The 17,995-nt window shown below is 37.0% G+C and overlaps 1 protein-coding gene across 5 annotated transcripts in view; it reads right to left on the reverse strand.

Annotated features, from left to right (window-relative positions):
- The window catches only part of CCDC138 (coiled-coil domain containing 138), a 140,643-nt gene that overhangs the window by 50,855 nt on the left and 71,793 nt on the right, over positions 1 to 17,995 (reverse strand). The gene's annotated exons all lie outside the window — the stretch shown is intronic.

Genomic DNA, 17,995 nt, shown 5'->3' on the forward strand with positions numbered 1-17,995 from the left:
ATACTACTGGAAGTCAAAAGAAAGCTGGAGTAGCCATACTTATATCAGACAAACTAGACTTTAAATTAAAGGCTGTAACAAGAGATGAAGAAGGGCATTATACAATAATTACAGGGTCTATTCATGAAGAAGAACTAACAATTATAAATGTCTATGCACTAACTACGGGAGCCCCCAAATATATAAAACAATTACTCACAAACATAAGCAACCTTATTGATAAGATGCGGTAATTGCAGGGGACTTTAACACTCCACTTACAGCAATGGATAGATCATCTAGACACACGGTCAATAAAGAAACAAGGGCCCTGAATGATACATTGGATCAGATGGACTTGACAGATATATTTAGAACTCTGCATCCCAAAGCAACAGAATATACTTTCTTCTCGAGTGCACATGGAACATTCTCCAAGATAGATCACATACTGGGTCACAAAACAGTATACAAGAATTGAGATCATACCATGCATCCTTTCAGACCACAATGCAATGAAGCTTGAAATCAACCACAGGAAAAAGTCTGGAAAACCTCCAAAAGCATGGAGGTTAAAGAACACCCTACTAAAGAATGAATAGGTCAACCAGGCAATTAGAGAAGAAATTAAAAAATATATGGAAACAAACGAAAATGAAAATACAACAATCCAAACGCTTTGGGATGCAGCAAAGGCAGTCCTGAGAGGAAAATACATTGCAATCCAGGCCTATCTCAAGAAACAAGAAAAATCCCAAATACAAAATCTAACAGCACACCTAAAGGAAATAGAAGTAGAACAGCAAAGACAGCCTAAACCCAGCAGAAGAAGAGAAATTAAATAAAGATCAGAGCAGAAATAAACAATATAGAATCTAAAAAAACTGTAGAGCAGATCAATGAAACCAAGAGTTGGTTTTTTTGAAAAAATAAACAAAATTGATAAACCTCTAGCCAGGCTTCTCAAAAAGAAAAGGGAGATGACCCAAATAGATAAAATCATGAACGAAAATGGAATTATTACAACCAGTCCCTCAGAGATACAAGCAATTATCAGGGAATACTATGAAAAATTATATGCCAACAAACTGGACAACCTGGAAGAAATGGACAAGTTCCTAAACACCCACAATTCCAAAACTCAATCAGGAGGAAATAGAAAGCTTGAACAGACCCATAACCAGTGAAGAAATTGAATCAGTCATCAAAAATCTCCCAACAAATAAGAGTCCAGGACCAGATGGCTTCCCAGGGGAGTTCTACCAGACGTTTAAAACAGAGATAATACCTATCCTTCTCAAGCTATTCCAAGAAATAGAAAGGGAAGGAAAACTTCCAGACTCATTCTATGAAGCCAGTATTACTTTGATTCCTAAACCAGACAGAGACCCAGTAAAAAAAGAGAACTACAGGCCAATATCCCTGATGAATATGGATGCAAAAATTCTCAATAAGATACTAGCAAATAGAAGTCAACAGCATATAAAAAGAATTCTTCACCATGATCAAGTGGGATTCATTCCTAGGCTGCAGGGCTGGTTCAACATTCGCAAATCGATCAACGTGATACATCACATTAAAAAGAAAAGAGAAGAACCATATGATCCTGTCAATCGATGCAGAAAAGGCCTTTGACAAAATTCAGCAACCTTTCTTAATAAAAACCCTCGAGAAAGTCGGGATAGAAGGAACATACTCAAAGATCATAAAAGCCATTTATGAAAAGCCCACAGCTAACATCATCCTTAATGGGGAAAACTGAGAGCTTTTTCCCTGAGATCAGGAACACAACAGGGATGTCCACTCTCACCGCTGCTGTTTAACATAGCGTTGGAAGTGCTAGCATAAGCAATCAGACAACAAAAGGAAATCAAAGGCATCAAAATTGGCAAAGATGAAGTCAAGCTTTCGCTTTTTGCAGATGACATGATATTATACATGGAAAATCCGATAGACTCCACCAAAAGTCTGCTAGACCTGATACATGAATTCAGCAAAGTTGCAGGATACAAAATCAATGTACAGAAATCAGTTGCATCCTTATACACTAACAATGAAGCAACAGAAAGACAAATAAAGAAACTGATCCCATTCACAATTACACCAAGAAGCATAAAATACCTAGGGATAAATCTAACCAAAGATGTAAAAGATCTGTATGCTGAAAACTATAGAAAGTTTATGAAGGAAATTGAAGAAGATATAAAGAAATGGAAAAACATTCCGTGCTCATGGATTGGAAGAATAAATATTGTCAAAATGTCAATACTACCCAAAGCTATCTACACATTCAATGCAATCCCAATCAAAATTGCACCAGCATTCTTCTCGAAACTAGAACAAGCAATCCTAAAATTCATATGGAACCACAAATGACCCCGAATAGCCAAAGTAATTTTGAAGAAGACCAAAGCAGGAGGCATCACAATCCCAGACTTTAGCCTCTACTACAAAGCTGTCATCATCAAGACAGCATGGTATTGGCATAAAAACAGACACATAGACCAATGGAATAGAATACAAACTCCAGAACTAGACCCACAAAAGCATGGCCAAATAATCTTTGACAAAGCAGGAAAGAACATCCAATGGAAAAAAGACAGTCTCTTTAACAAATGGTGCTGGGAGAACTGGACAGCAACATGCAGAAGATTGAAACTAGACCACTTTCTCACACCATTCACAAAAATAAACTCAAAATGGATAAAGGACCTGAATGTGAGACAGGAAACCGTCAAAACCCTAGAGGAGAAAGCAGGAAAAGACCTCTCTGACCTCAGCCGTAGCAATCTCTTACTTGACACATCTCCAAAGGCAAGGGAAGTAAAAGCAAAAATGAACTACTGGGACCTCATGAAGATAAAAAGCTTCTGCACAGCAAAGGAAACAACCAACAAGACTAAAAGGCAACCAACGGAACGGGAAAAGATATTTGCAAATGACATATCGGACAAAGGGCTAGTATCCAAAAGCTATAAAGAGCTCACCCAACTCCACACCCGAAAAACAAATAATCCTGTGAAGAAATGGGCAGAAAACATGAATAGACACTTCTCTAAAGAAGACATCCGGATGGCTAACAGGCAAATGAAAAGATGATCAACGTTGCTCCTCATCAGGGAAATACAAATCAAAACCACACTCAGGTATCACCTCACGCCAGTCAGAGTGGCCAAAATGAAGAAATCAGGAGACTATAGATGCTGGAGAGGATGTGGACAAACGGAACCCTCTTGAACTGTTGGTGGGAATGCAAACTGGTGCAGCCTCTCTAGAAAACCATGTGGAGGTTCCTCAAAAAATTAAAGATAGACCTACCCTATGACACAGCAGTAGCACTGCTAGGAATTTACCCAAGGGATACAGAAGTACTGATGCATAGGGGCACTTGTACCCCAATGTTTATAGCAGCACTCTCAATAGCCAAATTATGGAAAGAGCCTAAATGTCCATCAACTGATGAATGGATAAAGAAATTGTGGTTTATATACACAATGGAGTACTATGTGGCAATGAGAAAAAATGAAATATGGCCCTTTGTAGCAACGTGGATGGAACTGGAGAGTGTTATGCTAAGTGAAATAAGCCATACAGAGAAAGACAGATACCATATGATTTCACTCTTATGTGGATCCTGAGAAACTTAACAGAAACCCATGGGGGAGGGGAAGGAAATAAAAAAGAGGTTAGAGTGGGAGAGAGCCAAAGAATAAGAGACTCTTAAAAACTGAGAACAAACTGAGGGTTGATGGGGGGTGTGAGGGAGGGGAAGGTGGGTGATGGGTATTGAGGAGGGCATCTTTTGGGATGAGCACTGGGTGTTGTATAGAAACCAATTTGACAATAAATTACAAAAAAAAAAAAAAAGAACGAAAATGGATATTTGGAAAAAAAAAAGGGGGGGGGGAACAATAATTCAATGACCAGAGATTGCTGCTAAATTTAGAATCAGTTAGGATTCAAATGCTTCAAAGGAAGAAAAAAGAGGAATTACACTATGATAGGGTAAATTTCCTTCATATTTTAACACTGAATTAATAATATCTATTTCTTTTTATTATAACAGCTGATGTTTAATAGTAAACACCACAAGTAATGTTTATTTTCAATATCTGATAACTACCATATGCTTCCAAATCTTAAAACAGAGCCCTATGTGGGGCTCAAACTCAAGACCTGTGAGATCATGACCTGATCCGAAGTCGGACATTCAACCGACTGAGCCACTCAAGTGCCCCTAGAGATTGTGGTTTTTATCGCTATGTATTTACTTACTTCAAAATGTAACTTTATGCAAACTTTTAAAGGACTATTTTTGTCTCTTAATAAAGATTAAACAGCCACTGAAAGACTTCAGAAGACTGAATATGCTTTGGTGTTTTACTTTTTTGTGATATACCTGCCATTAACACAGTAAAGTTTTCTCAAGGCCAATATTATGATGACACCCACTAGATCAGACTCCCTGGAACTCTCCTAAAGATGTTCTACAGATGACTGGGAAGCTTGCAAAGCCAGAACTGAGACTAATTTAACCAGAATCAATGCAAATGAGATAGTAAGATACTTATATTGTTATACTCCAATACACCAAACAACCCAATCAGTACTCTTACAACAATTTTACATTGCACTTTTAAATGTATAAGAATATTTCAGTTTCCTAAACTCAATATACTATTGAAAGAAAAAAAAACTGTTCATGCTGTTCAAATACTAGTGAGTTTTCTCCTGAGATTTGTTTAAAGAAGGCTCAAGAGTACTTTGAAAATATGAACAGAAAATATGACAGAATCTATCCATTAAAATTTACTGTCTTCGGGGCACCTGGGTATCTCAGTTGGTTGAACATCCGACTTTGGCTCAGATCATGACCTGGTTTTGAGTGCAAGCCCCACATAGAGCTCACTGCTGTCAGCTCAAGGCTCACTTTAGAGCCTCTGTCCCCCTCGCTCTGTCCCTCCCCCACTTATTCTCTCTTTTTTTCCTCTCTCTCAGAGATAAACATTTAAAAAAATTTACTGTCTTCTGGCTGATGTGTTACATTTCATATTTGCTGCATCAGTTTACATACACTAAAGATGTAATTTAAGATCCTAATTATTAAGAATAAGAAGCTGAGGATAACCTGTGTGAAATACCTATGAAAGAATTAAAATACATACACATTAAAATACATATGAAAGAATTTTGAGAAATTAAAATCTGTGCCTCTAGATCAATTTATAGTACACTCTATTCTTCCTTTCAGTAGAATTTAATTCAAGGAACACTGCCATTATTGTACTTAATTTTTGTAATTTAACAAAATAAAACACTGCAAATTACTGTGTATTTGGGTTAAGCAAAGTTGCTAGATTCTGTTCATATTTGTCTTATTTAGTAACCTACCATTATTTAGCAAAAACTCAGGCAGAAGAGTACAGATGAATCCTGAACTCAATTCTTCACAAAAACAGAAGTTTTTATCATAGTGCCACCTACTGTATTTGACACAGACTTCACTTCTCATTAATACATCATCTGAGATTAAATAGGCTAAATGCTACATGATGCAGCAAATTCGTAAACTTAAAAAATTGTCCTTTATGAATTTGGGGAGAGGAATGGTATTTGGTTATATTTAAAAAAATTTTTTTTAAATGTTTATTTATTTTCGAAGGAGAGAAAGACAGAGCGTGAGCAGGGGCATGGCTCAAACTCACAAGCCGAGAGAGCATGACCCAAGCCAAAGTTGGACACTTAACCAACGAGTCACCCAGGCGCTCCTATTTGGTTATATTTTTTAAGTTGCCTTAAGTGAAAATTAAATTCTTATTTTAATTTCCCTAATAGTGAAGATTGTCTAAAATCAAGAAAAAATTAACTTTAAGAGTATTTAAAGAAATTTGAGTTATCAATTGTACCAAAGCTGGTTGTTGTCTTAAGTAAGCAACTAAGTATTTGGTGGTTTATTATGAACCAACAGAAATCTAATGCAGTCTAATAGACCTCAATTCTGATCTCAAGTAAAACCAACTCTTAGATGTTAAACAAAAATGTTTATGATGATGATAGCAGCTAACACTTACTATATGCCAGACTCTTTACTAAACCTTCATATTAATTCTCATTTGCTCTTCAAAAAATTGTGGTGAAACACAGAAAAGGGACATGCCCAATGTCACATAGCTGGTGATGGGACTGAGACCCAAATGTTAGTTATCTGACTGCAAAACTGAAGTTCTTAACTACTACACTGTTCTGTTATCTGAGAATGGCAATAATGCCTTACATTTCTTTGGGCCTAAGGTATAAATAACTACATAGTTTATAAATATATAAATCTGCATAAGTATAATAAATATGCATAATATATAAATCTGCCAAGTGTTGAGAAGGGCAGTACAGCAGAACTAGCTCTGATGCACACAACTAAACAGAAGAGAGAGTATATTTAATTAGTAAGACCAGAAATTTGTCCCTAAAATAGTTCTATCAGGTAAGATTCTTTTTTTATATATGTTTTTTAAATGTTTAGTTTTGAGAGAGAGAGAGAAAGAGAAACAGAGAGAGACAGAGTGAGAGCGGGGGAGGGGGAGAGAGAGGGAGACCCAGAATCTAAAGCAGGCTTCAGGCTCTGAGCTGTCAGCACAGAGCCTAAGGCAGGGCTCGAAACCATGAAGATCCTGACCTGAGCCAAAACTGGATGCTTAACTATCAGGTAAGATTCTTACTACCGCTTTCAGTTCTCATATCTTTATACTGATGAAATTAATGTGTACCGCAAGTTTTATTAATTAAAATGTTTTACATTGATTCCCACATTGGCATACTTAAATCTGTTAATGACACACAACATTCTACTGTCCTCATGATGATATTGTTAAAGGCCTGATTACTTAGGGTCAAGAAAAGATCTGGGTCCCTTACAAGTGCCTGACCCTCCATTTGCTCTTCTGTAAAAATGACAATACTGTCTATTTCCTAAGGTTACTGCTAGGAAAAAAATTGAAAAAAATGAATGATTACAAAAATGCCAACAACAGTACAAGAACTTATGTCCTTCACTACTTTAATTGTGGATTTGTCAATTATTTATCCTTTATCATTATTACAAACAGCACATTAACCCCTTTGAAAACTTTTTCCCTTTTGAATTATTTCCTTGCAGTAAATCTTATTAAAGGTTATGATACATTTTGGTGACTCCTATAAGCAGAATGCACTTCAGAAATGGTTAAGTTACAATACAATCAAAATTGTACCTGTTTCGACTCTTAACTATAGAGAACAAACTGATGGTTACCAAAGGGGAGGTGGGTGGGGGGATGGGTGAAATAGGTGATGAGAATTAAGGAGTGCACTTGTCTTTTGAGCACTGGGTGATGTATGGAAGTGTTGAATCACTGTATTGTACACCTGAAACTAATAGAACACTGTATTTTAACTAACTGGAATTAAAATAAAAAGTTAGGGGCGGCTGGGTGGCTCAGTTGGTTAAGCATCCAACTTCAGCTCAGGTCATGGTCTTCCGGTTGGTGGGTTTGAGCCCTGCATCAGGCTCTGTGCTGACAGCTCAGACCCTATAGCCTGCTTCAGATTCTGTCTCCCTCTCTATCTGTCCCTCCCCAGCTTGTGCTCTCTCCCAAAAATTAACTTAACGGGCACCTGGGTGGCTCAGTTGGTTAAGCATCCAACTCCAGCTCAGGTCATGATCTTGTGGTTCATGAGTTTAAGCCCCACACCAGGCTCTGTACTGACAGCTCAGAGACTGTAGCCTGCTTCAGATTCTGTGTCTCCCTCTCTCTCTGCCCCTCCCCTGCTCGTGCTGTGTGTCTCTCTCTCTCTCTCTCTCTCTCTCAAAAATGAATAAAGATGAAAAAATAATAAACTTTAAAAAATTATATAAAAAATAAAAACTTAAAAAACCCATATTTCTCAAGACAGTTTTGATTTTATATTTAAATTGTAATATTTATATAAATATTACATATTAATCTTACAAGTGAACTATTGTATTGTAATTTGAAGTGCTGCATATTGAAATACTGTATTATTAAAGTCAAATATACATGCATTTTACCAATATACTTTTAGCTGGCAATGACTAAAATTGTACCTATTTCTTCTCAGCAATACATTATATTCAATCATTTTATTTTTCTGAGTGTAATGGAGAGGTTATATCTTACAGTTATATTTTATTTCAGAGAATCAGTGTAGCACAGTAAGAATGCAGACTTACTCTCTTTATGTCTCAATTTTCTCATTTATAAAATTGAGATGTTAATACTGACATCTCATAACCTTGTTATAAGGATTAAATGAGTTACTATATGTAAAGTGCTTAGCCTGTAACATAGTAAGTGCTATGTAAGTATTATTATTTCTTTGATTGTCTCAGGAGCACTTGATCTTAGGAAGTCACACAAAGGGTCAAGAGGGTGGGCTCTAGAAATGGAGAGAGGTGAGCTGAACCAGACTCTGTCAAATACTGGCTGTGTGGCCGTGACACAATTATCTAACCTCTATAAACTAGTAACAACTAATATGGGAACAATAATATTCAGAGACAATCTATAAAGGGCTTAGCATTATAGAGTTAATCACACCCAGTATTATTATCTTTTTGAACAACATATTTGCACTATCCAGTCAATGGAAACCAAGTATCTTACAGATCTATATATATTTGGGTACCAAGTATTTAATATTATGTATATTAACCAACACATTTATCTGTTTTTGTCTTTTTATACTAAATTTATCAATCTTGTAAGGGATACTTTTCTTTTATAAATAGCAAATAATCTTCTTACCAGAGTTAAGACAAGTATTCTAGGTTTTTCCTATGTGTAAATTTTTAGTTCTCCCAAAGTTTGCTGTAGCACACCATAAGACAGGTATATCTTTTATTTTGCCCTATACTTATAATCATTTCTCCTAATTGTATTTAATACATGTCATCTCTTTCCTTTTCTGGTTCTTCTACCTGGCTTGCTTTGCTGATCCACCAGCTGCCTTTCAACCCTCAGCCTACTGAACCTGTAGAGCACCAGACAATGAAGACAAAAACCACAAGATCAAAAAGAAATAGTTCATCAGCTCTAGAATAGGATACCGATGTGAATTTCACCTTTCAGCCACTCACTTTTCTCAACATTAATTTTCTCTCCTTGAAAGTGTTCTTCAGGATAATGTTAACCTTCATAAGGCATTACACTGGTGCTTTATAAACTGTAGGACAGTGTTTCCCAAGTTGTTCTCAGAAAATTAGTGCTATATATCACTCTTCCGAAAGGATTTGGAGATTAAATAAGTTTGGGAAATATTGCATATAATATATTTGAGTTTTAGTGACTCAGAAAGCCCACTGGTAATGAAATTAAAGTATTGGCATTATTAAACTTTAGTTATCCTCAAATTTCTCAAAGGTTTTTAACTACCGACCACAACTCTCTGTTTTTTGAGTCACATCTATTATTTAACCCACAGAGCTGCTTTTCCATGACACAGACTGCTATGATGTTCTAGGAAAACATGCAGATGTCTTTTAAAGTAATAATCGAAGTATCTGGGGCCCTCTGTAGGTTCTCACTCTACTTCCCATGGAAGTTTGCACAGTTCTTAAATCTCTCAAAACTTCCACTGGAAAAATAATTTTTAATTTCAAAAAATGAATTCTGAACTATACACCTAGAAAAATGGTATAAAAGATGCATATGTTAGGGCACCTGGGTGGCTCAGCGTCTGACTTTGGCTCAAGTCATGATCTCATGGTTATGGGTTCAAGCCCCACACTGGGCTCTCTGCTGTCAGCGCTGAGACTGCTTCAGATCCTCTGTCTCCTCCTCTGCCCCTCCCTAGCTCATGTACTCACTCTCTCTTTCTCTCTCTCTCAAAGATAAACATTAAAAAAAAAAAAAAAGATTATTTCCACATAGACCTAGCAGCTCTTAATATTTTGCCATAAACACTTCTATTAAAAAAGAAATAAACTGTTATAGAAAAAAGTGAACTGAACAAAAACTAACCCCAGATGTGTTTGTCACAAATGGAAAATTAGGGATAGTTTTACAACTTTAGGAAAACATATTTGTTGCTTTATGTGCTTTGTCAGTTAATCAAAATTAGGAGAGAATCATGGGTGGTAAGTTTTATACACCATAAGGCAATATATAACTTTTTTAAAAAAGTTTATTTATCTTTGAGAGAGACAGAGACAGAATGCAAGTGAGTTAGGGGCAGAGAGAGAGGGAGACACAGAATCTGAAGCAGGATCCAGGCTCTGAGCTGTCAGCACAGAACCCAATGCAGGGCTCAAACTCACAAGCTGTGAGATCATGACCTGAGCCGAAGTCGGATGCTCAACCGACTGAGCTATTGATTAGATTTTTAATAACATACCCAACTTATTTTCAGTTAATCATACTCATTCTGCCTGTTTTGTAATGACTTAACTGATTTTTGAATTTTGATTCCAGCTCTCAAATCTTGTCTGATGCCAAATTAGACGTAACAGATTATTTTCAATCATCAATTTATATACAAATACTTCTGGAATCTCCTATGGGATTCTTAAAAACAGCTTTAAGATATATTTCTAAGTGAATTCTGAGTGATTTCTCAGATATTTCTTTAAAAAAATTTTTTAAACCATTTCAGAATCAGAAAAAACATCTAAACAAATAATTTTTCAAATTAAACAAACAGCATAAATTGTGTATTCACACATTTAGATGAAAGATAATAAACTTATACAGTTCTTAGTTTCTTAAAATAAATTAATGGGAGTTTTGTCTAATTTTTCAACTTTCATTTTATATACTAAAGATTATACTTAAAAATATACACACTTTTCAGAAGTTATTAGCTTAGAAATTGGACAAAACTCATAACAAAAACAAGACAGTTATGAGGTGACAAGGATGGACAAGAGATACCATAATGTGAATTCTGGCTAGAAATTTTATTACCAAGTAACACACAAAGCTTAAAATTCACCACATATTGTGCCAGTATGAATGAATTGTAAACACACTGTTAACTAAAAATGGTTAACCACGTAGAAAAACATGGTATAATCTCTGTATGTTTTTCAAAGAAGATAAACCAAAAGTAATGTTTTAAGAGGTTGATATAACACCATTTCAGAACAGCTGTGACCCCAACAAATGTTTTCCTCTTGAAATAACTCACTGGTCTCCTTGTATGTCATGCTTTTCCACAGTTTCAAGCACTGGCTCATACTGTTCCCTTAGGAAAGGTCTTTCTCTTTATTTTCTGCCTATGAAATCCTACACACCCCTGACAGTCCAGTTCAAATGCTAACTGCTTATACTATATCGTCTCCTGATCCCCTCAATCATACCACCAAAAGTAATTTATCATCTCTCTTTTAAACAGAAGCACATTATTTAAACATCTGTGTGGAAATTATAAGATGAAGCAGAATTAAATATTTATAATCTACTTACCCACCAGACTAGTGACTTTGAAAGCACTTACGATTCCATTTTCTTAAAAAAGTGACTTGCACAAGGAAGTCACCAAATTCACTAATTGTGTCATTTCATTCCTATTGCCCTATTTTGAGGTTTTAAGTTAAAATTACTCTTTTTTATAATATATCATGATTGTTTAAAATTTATTTTTTTCAAAAATATAGTTGACATATAATGTTACATTAGTTTCAGCTGTACAAAATAGTTATTTGACATTTAAATACACTACAAAACGCTCACAATGATATTTAGATACCATCTGTCACCAAAGTTATTAAAATATTATGGACTGTATTCCCTATGCTGTACTTTACATTCTCATGACTTATTTTTTTAACTAGAAGTCTGTACCTCTTAGTCCCCTTCACCTGTTTCCTCCATCCCTCTCTGGCAACCACCAATTTGTTTTCTGTAAGTCTGTTTCTGTTTCGTTTATTCATTTATTTAGTTTTTTAGATTCCATGTAGAAGTGAAAACATGTAGTATTTGTCTTTCTCTGACTTGTTTCACTTAGCATAATACCCCTTAGGTCTATCCATGTCACCAAAAATATAAAGATTTCATTGTTTTTTTATGGCTGAGTGATATTCCTCTGTGTGTGTGGTGTGTGTGTGCACGCACGGGCACCACATCCTCCTATCAATTCATGTATCAATGAACACTAAGGTTGCTTCCTTATCTTGGTTATTGCAAATAATGCTGCAGTTAGTAGACAGGAGTGCACATATATTTTCAAACTACTTTTTTTTTTTTTTCAGGTAAATGACCCAAAGTGGAATTGCTGGGTCATATGGTAGTTCTAGTTTTAATTTTTTGAGAAACCTCCACACTGTTTTACATAGTGACTGCATCAATTTACATTCCCAACAACAGCATACCAGGGTTGCCTTTTCTCCACATCCTCACCAACACTTACTATGTCTTGTCTTTTTTTTTAAGTAGGTTTCATGTCCAGTGTGGCGCCCAATGTGGGCTTGAACTCACAACCCTGAGATCAAGACCTGAGCTAAGATACAGTGGGATACTTAACTGACTGAGCCACCCAGGTACCCCACTTGTCTTTTTGATAACAGACATTCTGACTGGTGTGAGATGATATCATCTCACTATGGTTTTGATTTGCATTTCCCTGATGCTGAACATCTTTTCATGTGTCTGTTGACCATGTATATGTCTTCTTTGGAAAAATGTCTGTTCCCGTTCTCAGCCTGCTTTTTAATTGGATTTTTTTTTTTTTTTTTTTTGGTGTTGAGTTATACTAAGTCCCATATATATTTTGGATATTAATCCCTTATCAGATAGATCATTTGCAAGTATCTTCTCCAGTTCAGAAGGCTGTCTTTTCATTCTGTGAATGGTTTCCTTCACTATGCAAAAGCTTTTTAATTTGATGTAGTCTCAATTGTTTGTTTTTGCTTTTGTTACCCTTGCCTGAGGATGCATATTCAAAAACATATTGGTCAGACTATTATCCAGGAGTTTATTCTTTTAGTTTTATGATTTCAGGTCTTACATTTAAGTCTTTAATCCATTCTGAATTTATTTGTTTTATATGGTATAGTAAACTGGTCCAATTTTCCAAGCACCATTCATTGAAGAGACTGTCATTTCCACCATTATATATTCTTGCCTCCTCTGTCACAGATTAATTGACTATGTAAATGTGGGTTTATTTCTGAGCTCTCTATTCTGTTCCATTGATCTGTGTGTCTATTTTTGTGCCAATACCAGTCTGTTTTGATAACAACAGTTTTGTAATCAAGTTTGAAATCTTTTCAGAGTACAGGTCTTTCACCTCTTTGGTTAAGTTTATTCCTAAATATTTTATTGGTTTTGGTGCAACTGCAAATGGGACTGTTTTCTTAATTTCACTTTGTGCTTGTTCATTATTGTGTTGTTGATCTCTGATTCATTTTTATGTCTGTGTTAAGATGTCTTACACTTTTTTTTAATTTTTAATTTCCACATTTTTTTTTGTTTTTACCTCCATTTTTTTCTCAAGTCCAGTGAGTATCTTTATGATCATTACTTTAAATTTTCTATCAGGCATATTACTTACATCCATTTCACTTAGGCCTCTTGCTGTGGTTTAGTCCCGTTCTTTCATTTGAGACGTATTTCTCTATCTCCTCATTTTGTCTCTTTGTCTGTTTCTTTGTGTTAGGAAAGGCAGCTACTTCTCTTGCTCTTGACGATAACAGTCTTATAAAGAAGAGGTGATATAGTGTCTTGTGTCCCCTGTTCTCCAGGGCCTGGCACTCAGGGAGTGTGTCCTGTGTGTGTTGCATGTGCTCTGCTGTTGAGTGTTAGTTTGCTTTTTTTTGTTTTGTTTTGTTTTTTGTTTTTTTTTTTTTTTTACTTCAGTCCAGTTGTCTGTAGAGACTCTTTGCCTACTGTGTGCAGTGTTTGGTCCCCAGTGGGGGTGGGGAGCATTTTAACGTGTGCAGTGGTTTGCGTGAGAAACAAGACCTGCCCCTGCCACCAGTGGAACTGAGGTCCTTCAGACATGTAGGTTAGGAGATGTGTTGGCAGGGTTTGTACTGGTCTTCTGGGGGGAGGGACTGCAGCAAACTAAGGCAAGTGTGACTCGGAAGAGTGGATCCACCAAAGTGGGAGGCCACAGGCTTGGTGTAACAAGTTAGGTAAAAAGTGTCGGCACTGCACTGGTTTTGGCAGATGGCTGTTTTGTTTTTTTTTTATGCAGGAGGGAAATGTGCCTGCCAGCTTCTTTGCTCCTGGAGAGGTCTCCCCATGATCCCCGTCTCTGCAAGCCATACTTGAAGATGAGCAAATCACTCTCCCTCCCATCTGCCCCTGGAGTTTTTCAAACTGATGGTTCTATGCTGTTATTTACACCAGCTGTCTGTCCTGCTGTCACGTTAATGGTAGACTCTACTTCCTAATGCCCTCAAGGCTCCCCCAGAGCTGAGATACTGATTTTTAAAATTCCAGGTGTTAAAGGGCACCTGGGTGACTCAGTCAGTTAAGCAGCTGACTCTTGACTTCAGCTCAGGTCATTATCTCAAGGTTCGTGAGTTCAAGCCCCTCAGTGGGCTCTGTGCTGACAGGGCGGAGCCTGCTTGGGATTCTCTCTCTCTCTCTCTCTCTCTCTCTGCCCCTCCCCAGCTTGTTCTCTCTCTCAAAAAATTAAATTAAACTAAATTAAACTAAATGAAAATGAAAATTATAGGTGGTAAGTCTCACTGGTTGTAAGAAGTCACGAAGTTTGGCCCCTCTTGCTTTCAAAGGCAAATGTAATGGGGATTCATCCTTCCCATTCGTGGGCTCCTCAGTGTGAAAGTCTGTTTTCAACCTTCTCTGTACCACTGGCTCTCTCCCCACCATAGACAGCCATGGTCTGCTTTGCTCCCAGACCATGTCTTTGCCCTTCCTACCTTTTTCAATGTGGCCTCTTTTCTACCTTTAGTTGTGGAGTTTGTTCTGCCAGTCTTCAAATCATTTTATGGGTTATTTACGCTGATGTGTTCTCCAGTTGTATCTAGGGGATGAGGCGAGCTTAGAGTCCCCCTACTCTTCCATCTTCCCAGTCGACCCTCTAATTTTTGACATTTTTATTATTATGTTTCTTGGTGTGGATTCCTTTGGGTTCCTCTTGTTTGAGGTTCTCTGTGCTTCCTAGACCTGGATGTCTATTTCCCGCCCCAGGTTAGGAAAGTTTTCAGCTATTATTTTTTCAAGTAAGTTCTTTATCCCTTTCTCTCTCTTCTCCTTTAGGACCCCTATAATGAAGTTATTAGTATGCTTAATGTTGTCCTAGAGGTCACTTAACCTATCTCACTTTTCTATGGTCTTTTCTCTCTTTGCTGTTCAGCCTGATTTCCACTACTCTGTCTCCCAGATTGAAGAGCCATCCAGGCACCCTGTTCTTCTGCATCCTCTAATCTGCTGTTGACTTCTCTAGTGTGTTTGTTCTCCCAAGTTCAGGAGTCCTCTTTATGACCATTATTTTAAACTCTATCAGGTAGATTATCTATTTTGTTTAGATCTTTTTCTGAGGTTTTGTCTTGTTCTTTCATTTTGAACATATTCCTCTGTCTCCTCATTTTGTCTGTGTTTCTATGCATTAGGTAGATTAGTATATCTCCTGATCTTGAAAGTAATGGCTTTACATAGAAAACATCCTGGAGGGTCCAGAATCACAGTGTACTCTGATCACCAGAACTCAACCCTCAAGCAGTGTATCCTTGTGGGCTATGTGCACCTACCTGTTGTGACTGGGCTGCAAATGCTGTGCCAGTTGGTGGGTTGAGGTGACCACTGAACCAGCTGCCCACCAATGCCCAGCCATGACTACTATGGACGTACTGGTAGGAGGGTCTGGCCCTGGCACAGCTGGATGAGGGGACCAGCTGTCGATTACTGCAGGTGTGCTGGTTGGTGGGGCCAACCACTAGTGTGAAGAAGGGCAGGAGGCGCTTTAAAAATGTGCCTGCTCGGGCAAGTGCTTTGGGATGGGCATGTTCACAGGGGAACACTGGTAGAGAGCAAGCAGTGCCATTAAGGTAGATAGGGAGTGTCAAAAGGCATGCCAGCATCATGCCTTGCTAGACTGAGGAGGGCAATAAAAATGGCACCTGCCAGCACTTTGTTCCTAGAGAAAGTTCCTATAGATCCCTATCCCTCCAAGCACATGCCCTATAATTAGTCAATAAATCTCCTTCACTTATGGCCCAGGTGCTTTTCAAACTGTTTCCCCATGCTTTGTCTACATGAGACTGTGCATGGGCACTTTAAGAGTAGAGTCTCCATTTCCTACAGCCCTCCAGCTCTCCTAGAGTTATGACCCACTGTTTTTCAAAGCCAGACATTATTGGGCTCATCTTCCCAGTGCAGATCCTTACGGTGGGGTGCCCAATGTAGGGCTCGAACCCCTCACTCCTAGAGAGGTCTCTGCACCTGTGATGTCCTTCCTGATTCTTGACCACCACAGCATGTATTTGGTTCTTAAACAGACCATGTCTCTGTCCCTCCTACCCTTCTTGATGTGACTTTTTCCTTGTGTCTTTAGCTGTGGAATAGCTGTTCTCCCTAGTCTTCAGGCCATTTGCAGAAAGAATTGCCCTATATGTAGTTGCAGCTTTGCCGTGTCCCTGAGAGGAGGTAAGCTCAGGATCTTTCTAGTCCTGGACTCTATCAAGGTTGCTTTAAAATCTTCTCAGGCAAGCCATGACCCATGTTGCTGTTTTACTTGTTTTAAATGATCACATTCATTTCAAGTGTTTTTTCACCTTTCCTACCACTTTCTCAACTTAAACCATAGTTGAATTCTCATTGGTATTATTACACTACGTCACTTGGAGTATCTTATAGTTTTTAAAATATTTATAAGGAAGAATAAAAGTCCCTTATTTATGTCATTTAACTTCATCTATAATCTTTATTACCCTGTTCATTCATCCATTATTTACCATATCTTTATGCCCTATTATATTTCACAAAGGGTTTACAGACACCATACTAGACTTATATCCATATTTTACACTTTTTGTTTTGTTTATATTAATAAGTCTTTTTAAAAAATGTATTATTGCTATTTGTTAGTGATACTCATAGTAGTCATACTACAGCCATAGATAGTCATAGATGGTAATGATAGTTATTGAAAGTCAATAGACTTTGTGAATTTTCTTTGATTTTCTGAAACAAATTCTATCAGGCTGCTATAGCAAATACCACAGACTGTGTAGCTTATATATAACAGATATTTTATTGCTTACAGTTCTGGAGGTGGAGAAATACAACACAAAGTTGCCAGTATGATCACTTTCTGGTGAAGACCCTCTCCCTGGTTCACAGCCTACAACTTCTTTTTCACTGTGTCCTCAACATGATGTAAGGGGCTAAAGAGAGAGATCTCTATGGAGTATCTTTTATAAGGGCACTAATTCCATTCACAAGGGCTCTACCCTCATGATCTAATAAGCACCTCTTAAAGACCCCAACTATTAACAGCATCAACTCTGGGGGTTAGTATTTCACCATATGAATTTCTAGGGGACACAAATATTCAGATCATAGCACATTATATTCAATTTATTTCTTAGCTAGTCTTATTGGATGGCCTTGATTTATAGAGAGTATCCACAAATTTAATAGTTTTTTATTAATAGTTTAAGACTATTAATAGTTTTCTGTATTCCTTTCCAATATTCATTTCTTTCCTTTTTTTTAATGGATCGTTGAAGACTGTCAGCATGTCCAATATTGAATTCCACAGAAGGTGACAGAGAGTACCCATTCTCTCTTGTTTTATCTCTATTGCATTAGTTTTATCAGTGATCATTTTATCAAATGATGTTGTAATGTATGTTGGTATGTGGTGAACTTTATTTTGAGCTAATATATACCCTTCTCATAAATGACCTTTCAAACCGTTGCCAATGTGTTTAACTATGAGAACCATAAACATAAGGAAAAAATAATTAAGAAGATAGTTATAGTTTCATATTGTTGTTGTTGTAAAAGTCCATAATCAGGTGTAACTAAATCATACACACTTTCAGATAAAG

This window comes from Panthera pardus, unplaced genomic scaffold, assembly GCF_024362965.1.
Source record: "Panthera pardus isolate Hobbes unplaced genomic scaffold, ASM2436296v1 HiC_scaffold_25, whole genome shotgun sequence".
Taxonomy (NCBI): domain Eukaryota; kingdom Metazoa; phylum Chordata; class Mammalia; order Carnivora; family Felidae; genus Panthera; species Panthera pardus.